We start from the raw sequence: 14,725 nt of genomic DNA, 5'->3' as shown, positions 1-14,725 counted from the left end.
ACTGCTCAGCTGTGCTAGGGAATATGGTGCTTCCCCGATGGGAGTTGGTCCAGACAATAGCCAGAATGTTTATTTTACAACATCCTCACAGATGACTTCTCACCTGTTGCATTGTACAATTTTGATAGACTTTTCAGTGGCTTTAGAACTTATAGTATTTCTGGATGCTGTTCATACATGCTCAGGAACACAATTTACAGTTACCAAGCCACATTGATTTTTTTCCCTACTACTAAAAAGAAAAAAAATGACTGTGGGCTTTATCTCCCTGGGTGCCTTTTTATTTAGGAGATGTTTTAGATAAAGTGTGACTTTTACACAAACAGAAGTTTTATTTGGGGGCTCTTTGTGGTTTATGAGGAAAATAAAAATACTCACTTTAAATCTACATATTAATTATCTGCATGATACTTAACATTTCCTTTTAAACTTTTATGATAAAAATTCATGAATTACCCATCATTTATCAATGTTCTTCATTCATATAGGTTGACTTTCTTTTATTTGAATGAAAGACAATTTGTAAGTGTGTCAAGACACACACCTTTCAACAATAGAATTCCACATAAAATCAGTCTTTACGCAAAGTCTAAATTTATAGTAAGAGAAAGTTTAAACAGTTCAGGGTATTGCACAAATTAAGTCTATTCCATTGATAAATGCTGTCAGTTGGGGCATGATGGTCTATGTGAATGAGACAGCATTGTAAATGCTGCCATAATCACAAGAAAGAATTGCATTATCAGCATCACCAGACAGCACATCTGAAGTACTGCCAAACGTTTCCCTTTGCAAACTTATCTTCTGCATGAAGTGAAAACAGCAAGAGGATTTTTCCTCAAGGGTTGTAAATAAAATCTGCTGACAGTCCTTCTGTTGGGTTTAGTGTTGTAAAGTAATTAGGAGTTGGGGATCAGCCAACTTTTTAAAGAGCACTGATTTTGACTTAGTGAGTAAACAGTTGAATGTTTTTGTCTTCTTTGGGTTTTTTGGCAACGAGTCAAACAGGTTTTCTTTGTTTATTTGTTTGTTTGTTTTTAAAGCATATTTGTGACAGAGGTTTGTAGTCCAGTAAAGCAGCTCAGGAAGTCATGACTGTTTTGACCACACTAATCCATCAAGTGACCCTTGTGACAAGTAGTTCTCCCAAGCACTACATGGGACCATTTCAGAGAGCTTGAACTCCAGCATGCCCATGTGTCCTCTATCAAAACACCTGTGATACATCCAAATATAACTGAATTCAGCAATACTTCTTAGAGTACTACAAGGGATTTGTATTTTGATTGCCGTGTGTTTGAAAGACAGCATTTGTAGACACCTCACAACTCCAGGTGCTGTCCGGTAGTGTGTAGAGAGTGTGAGGAGGCAGAAATGGTACATCCTATGCTTTACTTCTCTGTGTTTGTTCTTTTTATGCACGTGTTACAGGAATACTTCTTTCAGAGATCCAAATAAAACCTTAACATTCAAGGCAAAATGAAAAGTTCGCCATTCTCTGCCCTTCTCCCTTCAGGAGAAGAAAGTGCTGTCGGCACCTGGAATCCATTCTTCCAGCTCCTTCTACAAGTATATTATGCACATACCTGCAATAATAGTGCTGTGTCCATACAACTCTATCCTGTCAGGTGCTGTTTTCAATGATCAAGTTGTCTTATATATGCCTCTCTGTTTTTAAGGACTGTAAAAAAAAAATGGAGAGAATACTTTCTTTAAGATTGAAAATGAAGTTTCGTACTGGTTTGTTAATGTTGCAGAGGGGTTGCAGGTGCAGTGACATCCCTTGTTTGTTTGTTTATTGTGCATAACAATTAAACTTACGATGAATTGTAAAGAATGAAACCCAAAGAATGATTCTAAAATAGAAGTTCACTTTTTTTTCTTCTTAGAAGGACTTAAATTTTTAATTTTCAAATAATCATACTACTTGGTTATTAAGGTAAAAAATACTACAAAATACTACATGAAATAATTCTACTCTCTAGGTCATTTAATAGGTAGAGAGCCCTTCTTATAGAGTATTAAAAATTAGGCCAATTCAAGTGGGGCTCTATATCATAAAAAAAGAAATTTAGTGGCATGTCTGTTATTCCAGTACATGGGAGGCTGAGGCAAGAGGATCTTGAATTTGAGGCCAGACCCTGTCTTAAAAAAAAAAAAAAATAGAAGAAATAAAAATAAATTTCTTTATTATGTTACTGTGATTTTTCACTTTGAAATGCAATTTAAATTAACTCCTTTTTTCCTATAGACTTTTCCATTTTTATACTCAACTCATCCAGTAGATTTCCCAGGAAAATTTTAGGAAAGTTGTCCTGATTTTCCTAGGAAAATATTGTTATCTCACTACTAATAATTATAATTGATTTTCGTATATTTGTGATGAATTCTAGCCATCAGAGGATACAGGATTCAGACTTCAAAACATTTTAGGAGGCCATGGTTATTACTCCTATTGTCTAGAGGAAGTAAGAGAATTGGTAGAGAAGAGCTGAGCCTTGAATTGTAATTTGCTAACTTTGAAACTCATGTTCTGATTCTTCACAACCTTGGTCTTTTGGCCCATTTCACCTCCTACCTCATTCACTGTGAACAAAGCTCAATCAGAAATCTTTTCTTCTCTTTTCTGCAAGCATGATAGACAATTTTCTGCAGAATCATTAAGTAGAAAAAGGAAAGGATTTCTTTGAATATGAAAAATAGACCTCTACAAACAATATCTCTGAAGCACAAAACATTTGAAAAATAGCTATAATTTCTTGTTGGAAAAATTTAAAAGTATATTGTGCTAATAGTTTACTTGTTCTTTGAAAATCAAAGTGAATTCTAGTATATCACTTTATATTTAACCAAGACTGATGTTATTAAATACAAGAAATGAGGTCAAATTTAATCTAATTTTTATCTGAAAAATGACAACACTGTTCTGAGACCATAGCTAAAGGTTTAAAACTCTTAACCTTTGCTACTTTTTAAAAAATTATTTTAAAAATGTATAGAGTACTGTTTTCCTCCTTTTTTTTATAGCATTACATGAGAAACAAAACAACTGAAATAGAATTCTGTTCTTTTCCAAAATAAAATAGGTGTGTTATTCTGTGCTAAGTTTACACAAGGAAGAAATACGCTTCACAGCATTCTTTTAGTGGTTGTCTTGTTCTATGCTCCACAACTGACAAAGTGTCTCAGCGCTTTTATATGAAGAATAAACAATTAATTTGAGACACTGCCCAAACAGAGTCATGAAGAGTCATGACAAGGAAGCTGATGTTCTCATGATTGGTGGTTATGATGGACGCTGGGTCAAGATGCTGGTGGGGGCTGAGGATGTTAGCTCAGGGCTTCATCAGTTAAGCTTGACAGAGAGGCTGTTTTGAATCACTGATAGATGGATGACTGTGCAAAGCCAAACAGAATTTTTTTTTTTTAAGATTTGACTTTCATGTTTAGGATCTAATAGGATTTTCTACCTGGCTCCCCACTGCTGTTCACTTACTTCCACTACTGCCACCTTACCTTCAGGTATTGATCATTCAGGGCTCAACTTAGGTCTTCTGTCTGAATTATAGCTCATTCTCTGTCTTTCCAAATTTACCACCAGAGTCCCCCAAATTACAGAAGTTGTTACACCACAGTCTCATTATCTGATTTTCTATCTTCTTCACTACAATGGCAAGTCTTTGAGGACAAGGGCTGTTTTCTTGTTTATAGTAGCATGTTTGGGTTCTGCCACAGGCGCACAATAAAAGAGTTTTGAAGGAAGGAAGGAAGGGAGAAAAGTACAGGGGAAAGGGTTGTAATTCTTTGATTTCCAGTGTTCATACTCCCCCCCATCCAGCAAAGGGAGCACTTCATGTTATAACATCGCTGAGCCCCTTGTACGTACTAGGTGATAAGCCCAGGTGTTTACTTTCACTTTTATTTTTCTGAGAGTGGTTATTTTTTAAATCTGAGGTCAATAATTAATTACAAAGTTTTATCCAGCTGTGGTACTCAGCTTTCCCTGCATGGACGATGTGGATAGTTGGACAAGTAACTACTACAGCCTTTGTGCTAGACTCTGGTCTTAAGAGCATTTACTTAAGGCTTGGAGGCGTGTAGAGTATCTACCTACCAAGTACAAGGCCCTGAGTTCAAGTCTCATAAAAATTTTTTTGCAGTACTGGATTTGAACTCAGGGCCTACACCTTGAGCCACTCCACCAGCCCGTTTTTGTGGTAGTTTTTTTCAACACAGGCTGGCTTTGAATTATGATCCTCCTGATGTCTGCCTCCTGAGTAGCTAGGGTTACAAGTGTGAGCCACTGGTGCCCAGCATAAAAAATTGTTTTTAATTTAAAAGAAAAAACATTTAGTTCAAAAACAGAGTTGTTACTTGCTAGATTTTATTGAAAATGTAATATATACACTAAAGAGTACTGGATTTGGAGAAGAGGATAAGCAAAATAAATAAAAGAAAATACCTATGTGCTCAAGAAACTTGTAAGAAATTGTATAAATAAACTTTAAAAAGACAAGATCAAGAAACATCAGCAAAGTGATAGTTACTGAAAGAATGTTCAAGAAATACCAGAATGAAATTATTTTTTGTTACCAAGTAGAGCTGTTTTCCTTATTTTGTTACTCACTTTACTTTAAATTTGACAAATGCTTCATGGTCATCTCTTATTTATTGTACATTATATTTTGGGAGCTGCCAAAATATGCACAATTTGTTTCTCCCATTAGAATCAGAATCTCTTATTTCCTTTACTGTGAACTCAATTTTCCTCTTTATTCACAAACAACCATTCTTGGTGTTTAGTTCCCTTTAAAAACAGACTTCTTCAGAATAGAAAAATATATCACATAGTAACCAAGATAGGTAGTGATCAAAATATATTAATATGCATGTATGGAAATGTCATAATCAAACCCCTCATTATGGACAATTAATATACACTAATAAAAAATGAAGCTGGCTGTGGTGGCACACATCTATAATCCCAGCTACTCAGAAGGATCACAGTTTGAGGCCAGATCAGGCAAAAAGTCAGTGAGACCCTATCTCAACAAATAACCTGGGTACAGTGGCTCATGTCTCCCATTCTACTCAGGAGGCATAGGTAGCTTAGTTGCCATCTGGGGCTGACCAAGCAAAAACATGAGCTCCTATCTGAAAAACAATTAAAAAACAAAAAGGGCTGGAGGTATGGCTCAAGTGGTAGAGCACCTGCCTAGCAAGCACAAAACACCAAGCTCAAGCCCCAATACTGACATCCAAAAAAAGGCCATTTAAAAAACACACTTATAAACATACTGTTATGATCTGAATGTGTCTCCCCAAATTTGTGTTTTAAGCCTGAGCCTCCTACATGATGGTGTTTGAAAGGTAATGACAGCTAGATGATGTCATGAGAGTGGGGTTGTTACAATAGCGTTAGTACCTTATAGGAAGAGACACAAGAGATTTCTCTCTCTCTCTCTCCTTGGTGGTACTGGGATTTGAACTGAGGGCCTCACACTTGCTAGGTAGTCATTCTACCGGTCCTGTTTTGTGTTGGGTGTTTTTGAGATAGAATCTTATGAACTATATGCCCAGGCTGACTTCAAACCACAGTCCTCCTAATCTCTGCCTCCCAAGTAGTTAGGATAATAGGTGTGAGCCACTGCTACCTGGATCTCCCTCTCTATTTGCCATGTGAAGACAGTGAGAAGGTGCCCTTTTGCAAGCCAGGAAGAGGACCTCACTAGAATCTGACCGTGCTGGCCCCCTAGTCACTGACTTCCAGCCTCCAAGACTGTGAGAAAATATATTTTTGTTGTTTTTGCTGCCCAGTCAGTCTATGGTATTTTTTTGTAGCAGCTCGAGCAGACTAGACATATACTAACTTATATGATGTATGTGAAAATAAATAGGAAAAGTTACTTTTGAACAGCCACCATTTATATATACACACAGATGTATTTGCATAATTCTCCATAGCAATAGCTATAATCAAGAGCTACCTTGGGACCATAGTCACCTGTCCATTTCTCAACTGACTGGCAGGTGTTATATGAGCCTATTTGAAATTCTCTTTGAGTCCTGCCATGTTTTGCGACTACTTCAGAAAAATACAAGCATAATGGAGGTCACTGATTCTTTATTGCAAGAAGATCAGTTCCTTTATTTTTGTGAAAAATAATCTGGCTTTTACTACTTCCTGTGAAATGATTTTTTTTCCTGACACATGAACAAATAAGAGGAACAGTATAATATTATTTATAAGTATAAAGTCCCAAACCACTGTATGGTTCTTTGACTCATCCATGACAAGCTGTGAGATAATTTACCATTTACTTTATCATTCTAGATCCTCTGAGATCCTGGGTCATTCATAGCTTGGCAATATCAACAAACATTTAATACTTGTCTTTCTTTCTTTCTAAAAATAATGTGTTTATCAGGGTGATCTGAAAGAAATTAGAAATTAAAATTACATTTACTTTGCTATTAGTTTATGTCATGTTACTTAAGAGATGTAAGGAAATCTGAAATAAGCTAGGATAGATAACATTTTACCTGTCTTTCATACCTTTTTCTATTAAATGAAGTCCTTATTTAAACATTCAAACACGCTTTTCACTTTTGTTCTTTGAAACTAAGATACTTTACCTCTGCTAATGCAACTCAAATGTGATTTTTGCCCTTCGAATCTTCCTTTTTACTCTAATAGTTCTGGCTGTCCTTAAAAAGTTATCTGTTCCATATATCTTAGATACTAGTACGTCTAGATGACTGCACTTGAACTGACACATTTAAGCCTGTCAAATAAAAAAGAAAATATGGTTGAAATTTTATTTTTCATGATGTGCTTTAAAATATATTGAAGGATCATCTTTTATATGTTCTAAAGAAATATATATTCTTAAAATATGTTGAGATGAGCACTTCTATGGTTACACAAACTCACTTGAAAAGAAAAGAGATTGCTGACCTACTACTGTTGGACTTAGACAGGTGAACAGCAACACTTCCCAGATCACTGGAAAAAATTGTCATAGAAAAATCTTTGAAATATTTACAAAAGCTAACAAAGATTGTGTACAAATACTTATACATGTATTTCTATGCCTAGAAAACTTTGCATCCCTATTAAATTTGACAGAGAAAAATTATGTAAACATTGTTGGAGGAAAAAACCTACATAGTGACCATCTACATTCTCTCTCCTTGAAATCACAAACAGATCCTTTTTAAATTTGACCCTTGTTCCTTACTTTACTCAAAAGCCTTAATATTTATTTCACTACAGGCTGTGTTCTAATCTTCCTTTTCTCCATGTACTCTTGAGCCTCCTTTAGAATGTGTAAACATTATTTGAATGGCAGGTATGTATGTATAAAGGTATGTTTGTACAACAGGTTGTCAAATTTGTTCTCTCTGCCTACTCAATTATTTGTTTAAGGCTCCAGGAAAAATCATTCATTCACAATTTACTAATGTCTACATGTTCTAGTAATGGGAATTACTCTGGACTCTTTGTAATTCACCATAATATCGCAGAAGGTTCTGGTCAGAGTGAACAGTTAATTTAGTTGATAAAAGCTGCCAAGAAACATCACGTGAAGACTTTGATGGTCCCTTATGAGGTAAGGGATCACAAGGCTTCAGCAGCCTGGGAAGTGACTGCTATAGTCCCACCAAGCTATGTCCTTCTTGTGTGTCCCTTTCATTATCCTGGCCTCAACCTTGCATGGCTCTGGGGCCTCATCTTCACTGCTAGAGTTTCAAGGATTATGTGTACTTGGAGGATTCATTAGATTTTCTGGCAACACAGGTCTTTGGTCTTGGCACTGCCCTAGGTCAGCATTTTTCAAGAGCAGAGTCAACTTGGAAAAAGAGTCTATGTCAGGTCCTCTCAAAAATTTCATTTATTCTTAACTAATATTCTTAAATCTCCAGTTGATTAAAAAAGAAGAAGAAGAAACCTTGAGTGTTGTTAATTTGCCTCAGTGACTAAGCCTTTATGTACCTCTAGTAAAGCAGGAAAGATTAATAAATACAAAAAACAAGTAGAAAAATATTATTGTACAAAACATTCTCTCCAGGCCAGAGTAGGTATTTCCAAGTTTGTTGTTCTATAAACATTAATTGATTGTAATGGTACCTGCAGAGCCTTTATCTATTTTCCCTTTTCCCTCCCTCTAGATTCTTACACTTAGAATTAAATTTTAGGTCTCCCTATGGATGAGGGACACACTGTGGAATATTCTAGTCCCTTTGCTTTTAGAATTTTGCTGAGGGTACTGAAGATGAATTGGAGTGCTGTTTAGCAATCTGTGAAGTTTCAACATGTTTGCAAAGCTCAGTAGGAATCTTGAAAAACACTTTTTCACAAATTGAGCTCTCACGTTGAGTTTTCATAGCTTCTTTTCTATTTTCTGATACTTGAAATAAAATGAAAAAAAGCATAAATTACATGAATGATACCTTGTTTCCATGGAATTCTAGAATCGGAGGGTATTAGCATGTTTTGAAGAGATTCTACATTTAATTCTTTCAATGTACCTACAAATATAATAGACTACCCATGTCATTGTTGAACCTTTGTGCAGATCAGAAGATTAAAAATGTCATCCAGTCTTCTCCTTTCTTCCAGTAGACAATTCTAGTACCCAAAAGGGAAAAAAAAGAATCTAAATATCAGACATCAAGGGCTGGTTTCCCCATAACATAACCTGAATTTAACTGTGTGTACTTGTCACAGGTTATTCCTGTGGGACATATTTTTTTCTAACATCCCATGGATCCTAAAGTCAGTATGGAAATCCTCTTTTGCAGCACACTCTGTCTAGAAGGTACATTTGTCTTGTCAATTCTCACACTTGTTTTTTCTTACTGTGAACGCATTTTCCAGAGCCAGGTAAAAGGTCTCAGTAGCATAGTAAAAAATATATCTTATCTCTTTCATAGGCTTATGATTTACAATAATTAGAGGTCCACAGAATTTCTCCAACAATTAAAAACATGTGTCTAGGCCTAACTTCTTTGTTTTTCTTATGTAGGCACCAGGCTTCTATCATATGTAAGATGGCTCCTTGTCATAATGATATAACCAAACCCACAAAATCTCCTTTTCCCAAAATGAACTATAGCTAGTAGAAACTAAAATGATTACTAATAGCTGCTATTTGAAGTACTGGCCTTCTAAATTAGGAGGTGGTGGCATTTATTTAATCAGTCACATCCCTTCTCCTCCCAAAAGCCATTTTGAGAGTTCTCTCTGATCTCTGAGAAATAACTCCATGTGGCTGATATCATAGGAAGCCTCTGGGCTACCTGGGCTTGGATCTTCATCCTGATGGCCAGGAAAGCCAGAACCATATGGAAGGGGAAGAAGGGAGAGTGATCCCCTGCTTAGTACCCAGAAAGAGTGCTGGACTAGGAGTCAGAAGACCCAGGTATGGACTTGTTTTCTTTGCTCTTGAGAAAGTCACTTTTTCCCTATTTTAAAACTGGGAGTGATCTCTTCCTAGTCTAAAACATTATATCATGAAATTCTATTCGATCATATTCATGGACAATTGGATATATGACTCAGTATTTAGAAAACATAATAATTATATAATTATATAATTTATTGCCACAATATTTTAATAATATAAAATACCCATGAATATCAAATATTTATGAAAGAACTCAAAATAGCAGCACCCTATGCTTAATAAATAATATTAGTTTTTAATAATACTAATAATTAATTAGTATTATTTAAACTAATATTAAACTAATAATATTAGTTTAATAATATTAAATCTCCTCTTCCTAACTAATTACCTTAAATTACAGTTATCACTGGGACTGGCTTTGTGCAGTAGAACAAACCTAATTAAGGTAGATGGCCAAGGATATACATATGGCCAAGACCTTGAGTTTAAGAAATTAACAGTTCCATTTAAAATAGTTATGCCTGGTACTTAGCAGGTATCCAGTTTATTCTAGCTGAGTGAGCTTATCATAGAACAGATCAGAATCACCTGACTTCAGGAAGTACTCATGTCGGCAAGACAGTATATTGAGTGTACCCTTTAGTTGGATTCTATTTTTCTTTAAAAGCCACATGGAAAGGTATTTTGAACCTGAGACTATGTACCTATGAGACGTTGTCATTGAGTTAAGACTCAATGATGTTTTCTGTTATACAACACTATTGACTTCTACCATAGAAACTTTGCTACACATTATTCTTTAATCAACCTGCAATTAGGTTAAAGTGAGCATTTTAAGAGATGTCTTTAACTTAGTCACAATAGTCAACATATCAAATTATCCATCACATTGATAATGGAAATTTATTCCACAATATCCTCAAACTTTGATTTACACATCTACCATAATTCTGTTCCCCCAGGCACACCTTTTTTCCTGAATTTAAATTGACAATTTCTGAGAAAGATCCACTTATAACCTGTATTCTGAGCAATGGCATCGAAGTTTCCTGTTTACTCAAAAAAGATGAATAGTTTTATGTTCTGTCTAAAGTATGTGTAGGCTTTTAGGGGATGTACATTGATATGAAAACTTCTTTCTCAGAAGAAAATCAGCCTGAATAAAAATTTAAAAATTATTCCAGCTATTTGTAGCTGCATAGCTGTTAGGAACAGGAGAGGACTGTATCAGTCTGGTTGTCAAAACTGATACATTTTAAATCAGTTCCTTCAGAAAAGAACTTTTTAGAAAGACAGGATGTACCACACAGCTCATCAGTTTCTGTGCAATCAGACCCTCCATTGTCTTCAGAGAGAGCTGCTGCCTCACAGGCCTGGCCCCTGTAATGGATGACTAGCTTTTGAAGAAGCATTGTGACCCCCAGATGTGGAGTTCTTTGAAGCTACACGCCTGGGGAACAGTCCTTTTGTTAAAGTGCAAGAGTAATATCAGAATTTCCTGGGAGTCGGTCATCACAGGAAATTATCAGCAATTCATAGACTTTCTTTTTGCGTTCACTTCGGCCTCAAGGGTAATCACAAAAGATTATAGTCTCCATTTCAGCTTTCACATCACTGAAATATTCTCTGCTCAGAGCATGATTGATTTCCAGGGACAGCTTTTAACCCCAGCTTTGGGAGGGCTAGTCAAACTGTAATGTTTTGATAACTGCCGGTGATTGATATTGTGGTATTATTATGCTGTTGGGCAGCATTTAGTGATTCCTAACTAATTACGCAAAATCTTTTCAAGTAACACACCAACTTCTCCTATAGGTATTTGTCCAATTCTAGCAAAAATGCTAGAGATTGTGGGGGTGGGCAATAAGGAATACAAACTTCAATGAGTATCATGAAGACTTTGAAGGGCCAACATCTGATAGACTGAATTTCAGAAAGGGAAGAATAATTCAGAAATGTTTCTGAAAATCTTCATTCCGCATGGATACATTAAACACAAATGCCCTTTTGTCTCATGATGTTGAATCTTTTTGTAAGTGTTACTGTGTGGATCACGTAGGTTTTTCTCCATTCCGTGATCAGAAAATCTTGGTGCTATATCCATGACCAAACTATAAGCAAAATGGATGATGCTGCATTTTAACTTGGTGACTTAATTTACTGTATTCACTTTCTCTTATTTTTTTGTGTGGTTCTATTTAGAACATAGAGAGGGAAAGAGGGCTTGGTGTATATTTGAGATAAATTTGGTGGATAAAATAGTTTCACCTAGAAGGAACTACAATTTCTTACAAATTCAAAAGAAAATGAAGAGAGTTCAGTTTAAAACTACTTTGGGTTTGAACTGTAGATGCCTTACAGTCATGTAAAAATAATTATAAATCACATGGACAAGTGTTAAATGTCAAGCTGTACCATTAACTGAGCCTTATTCAATAAAGCAATTATCACTGCAGAAAGCTGAGTGAGGCATTTTATTACAGCTCTGTAATTTACTTCATAACTATTGCAGATTTTATAATATAAATGCAGATATAAACTTGAGCCAAAATGTTTTCTAGTGAGAAAAGCTAACATATACACACACACATATCTATAAAAAGGTCAATAACAAGAGGAATACATGACATAATAGTTTTTATATCCTGTGTCCACAAAAAACATCCAAGTATCATTTGGTAAATTAAAACCCTAAAATGTTAAGTGCAACACCATGAGCCTGCAAGAAGGACCAGTAGAATCAACACCAGTACAGTGACCAACCTTGGACAAGGGTGGGGAGGAGATAATACACAGAATGCTTAGTTCAAATTGCATTTCAGATAAACAACAAATTATTTTTAGTATTATGCCCATGCAATGTTTGGCACACACTTATACTAAAAAAAATGTTTATTTAAAATTCAAATTTAGGGCTAGGCCCATAGCTTAGTGGTAGAGCTCATGCTTAGTTATGCACAAGGCCCTGGGTTCAATCCCCAGCACCAATAAATAAAACAGTAAATAAAATTCAAATTTAACTGAGAATCATATTTTTACTTGCTAAATCTGGCAGGTATAGCAAGAGATCTGGATTCTGGTTGAAAAAGCTCCAACAAGTCACTAAAATTCTCAAAATCTTTCGCCATTTTCAAGCGACAACGTTGAGTGAAAGTCATGCTGGTGGATCTGTAGTCTGACCTACCTGCTTAATTAGAGCTCGGTTTTTGGTGTTTTAATGTATTGAATTTCAAGTTAGGATTTTATTCAGATAGGTGGTTCTGGGGGTCAAACTAAAACAAATAAAAAAGCAAATTTGAAAGTGTAGATTGTTCTTGCCACTTGCCACTGTGCAATGAGCAAGTGGATGAGGAATAAGAGCCGAGATGCTCAGACTAAAGCATGGCGGGTTTGTTGCTTTGCAAAGAGCCTTGCCAGTTTCCAATTAACATTGTCTTCTTGGTGCAAGGGGAAGAAATGTAACATGGTCCATTGGGGGAGGGGATGTTTCATTTCCACTGTGTTTTGCAGAATTCAGAATGTATCCAAACAGGTCCAGGTTTCTGGGTCCTATCTAGTGGGGTTTTCTTTTTCTCTATACATTTTTAATTTGTGCCATGGACCTGTTTTGCCTCAGCATCAGGATATATCTGATTAGTTACTGAACACCAATTCAAATTTAGCTTGGACAGAATGGTTTTGAAAGAATGTCATCTAATGCTTTTGACTGTTCAGGAGGTGTATTGAGTTTTACATCAAGAAAGCTCATCACTTCCCTAGTCTCTTAGAAAGTCCTTGGAACATTTTTGAACTGATTAAAAGAAAACAAACACATCCCCAATTACTTACTTCCTCACTCCCTCACTCCTTCACTTACTTACTTATATACTTGGATTTGGTTTGGAGATGTAGCACCAACTGTCCTTTAAACTACACCTGTAAATATCGGCACTTAGTCTTTGGTTACTTGTGAGTTTTTTTTTTTTTTTCTCCTTAAGAGTAAAATTTTCTATTTTAAAAAATATTTGTCAGGCTTATTTTTATGACTGAATTTTATGTTATGGAAATTTAACCATGCAGGCTTTGGGGAAGCTGTTTTCAAGTCACAAATTTTAAAAGAACAAAAGATTATCCTTTATCTCGGATATTTGGCCTATCCTCTTCTTCAGTTGTGTTTTAGAAAGAATAATCATTTTCATGGCCTATCCTCAAGTGATTCTTCTATCTTACTGAGTTCTTTGTACATCTATTGGAAAAATATTCTTTAGTGTGTGTGTTCCTGAAATGATATATTTCTCATTTTATTTCACTGAGAAGACACAATCTAGACAACAGGAAACATCCAACGCATCTATTTTAGATTCTCCTAGTGAATCCAGTTGTTCCGGTTCTTGTTGCCATCGCTGTGAACAGTGAACTCTAATCAGCTTTGTTGGAGTTTATCTTTGAGTCATGTACTTTACTGTCAACAGTTCCTGTCTTGAGATGCTTTTTTTTAAACTGTCAATATAACTTATTGAGAAATACAAAGCATGAGGAAAGAAACAGACAAAAATATTAATAATATCACTATTTCATTTTTTTCTAATGGGCTATTAAAATTTGCAGGAGAGATAAATTCTTATTAATTCAATTAAGATTTCAAATAGTTGTTTTTTTAATTTCCCTTAAAATTTTTGCGTTTTTTTCTCATATTCTTTCCAAGGGGCATCTAGCAATATTATATGAACTTTTTGTTACATTATCTTTGAAAGGGATCACAGAGCTCTCAGCTCTCTATTTGTACTTTGACCAGAAATTATTTTAGTTATGCAATCATCAAATGTTGAAATGAAAACCTTTCAAGAACTTTGAGTCCTTACATCCTGATGGATGATTGCTCTCTCTGTCTCCCCACCCTTTTTGATTACAAGTCACATCTTAGCATTTACTTGTTCAAGAATGAAAACAAACAAAGAAAACCACAAGTTTTCTCTGAAAACGTAATTCAGCTCATTACTTTATGTACTTCTCTGCGCATTTTTAACGTGAATATGACTCCCGTGCAATAGAACTTCATTTCTTTCGTTTACTCATCTGAAGCTCAAATAGAAAAATCAACACCCCAAAAGTCTTGCAGGGTGCATGTGTGTTGGTGACAACCATGTATGAGTCCACATGCGGCTAAGTCCCATACCCACTGAAGAAATAAATTGAAAGTTTCATTTGTTAAACTGAACTTTTGGGGGGTGTTGTTGAACTCAAGGCCTTACACTTGCTAGGTAGATACTCTACCACTTGAGCCATGCCCCCAAGCCCTTAAACTGAACTCTTTGAAAAGCTCTTCAATGTGG

At 35.5% G+C, this 14,725-nt stretch overlaps 1 protein-coding gene across 15 annotated transcripts in view; it reads left to right on the top strand.

The window, feature by feature from the left end:
* Positions 1-14,725, top strand: part of Znf385b (zinc finger protein 385B) — a 383,429-nt gene that overhangs the window by 282,433 nt on the left and 86,271 nt on the right. The gene's annotated exons all lie outside the window — the stretch shown is intronic.

Source organism: Castor canadensis, chromosome 4 (assembly GCF_047511655.1).
Source record: "Castor canadensis chromosome 4, mCasCan1.hap1v2, whole genome shotgun sequence".
Lineage (NCBI taxonomy): Eukaryota > Metazoa > Chordata > Mammalia > Rodentia > Castoridae > Castor > Castor canadensis.
Note: the sequence above shows the minus strand (reverse complement) of the source record. Positions and strands in the feature narration are given on the sequence as shown.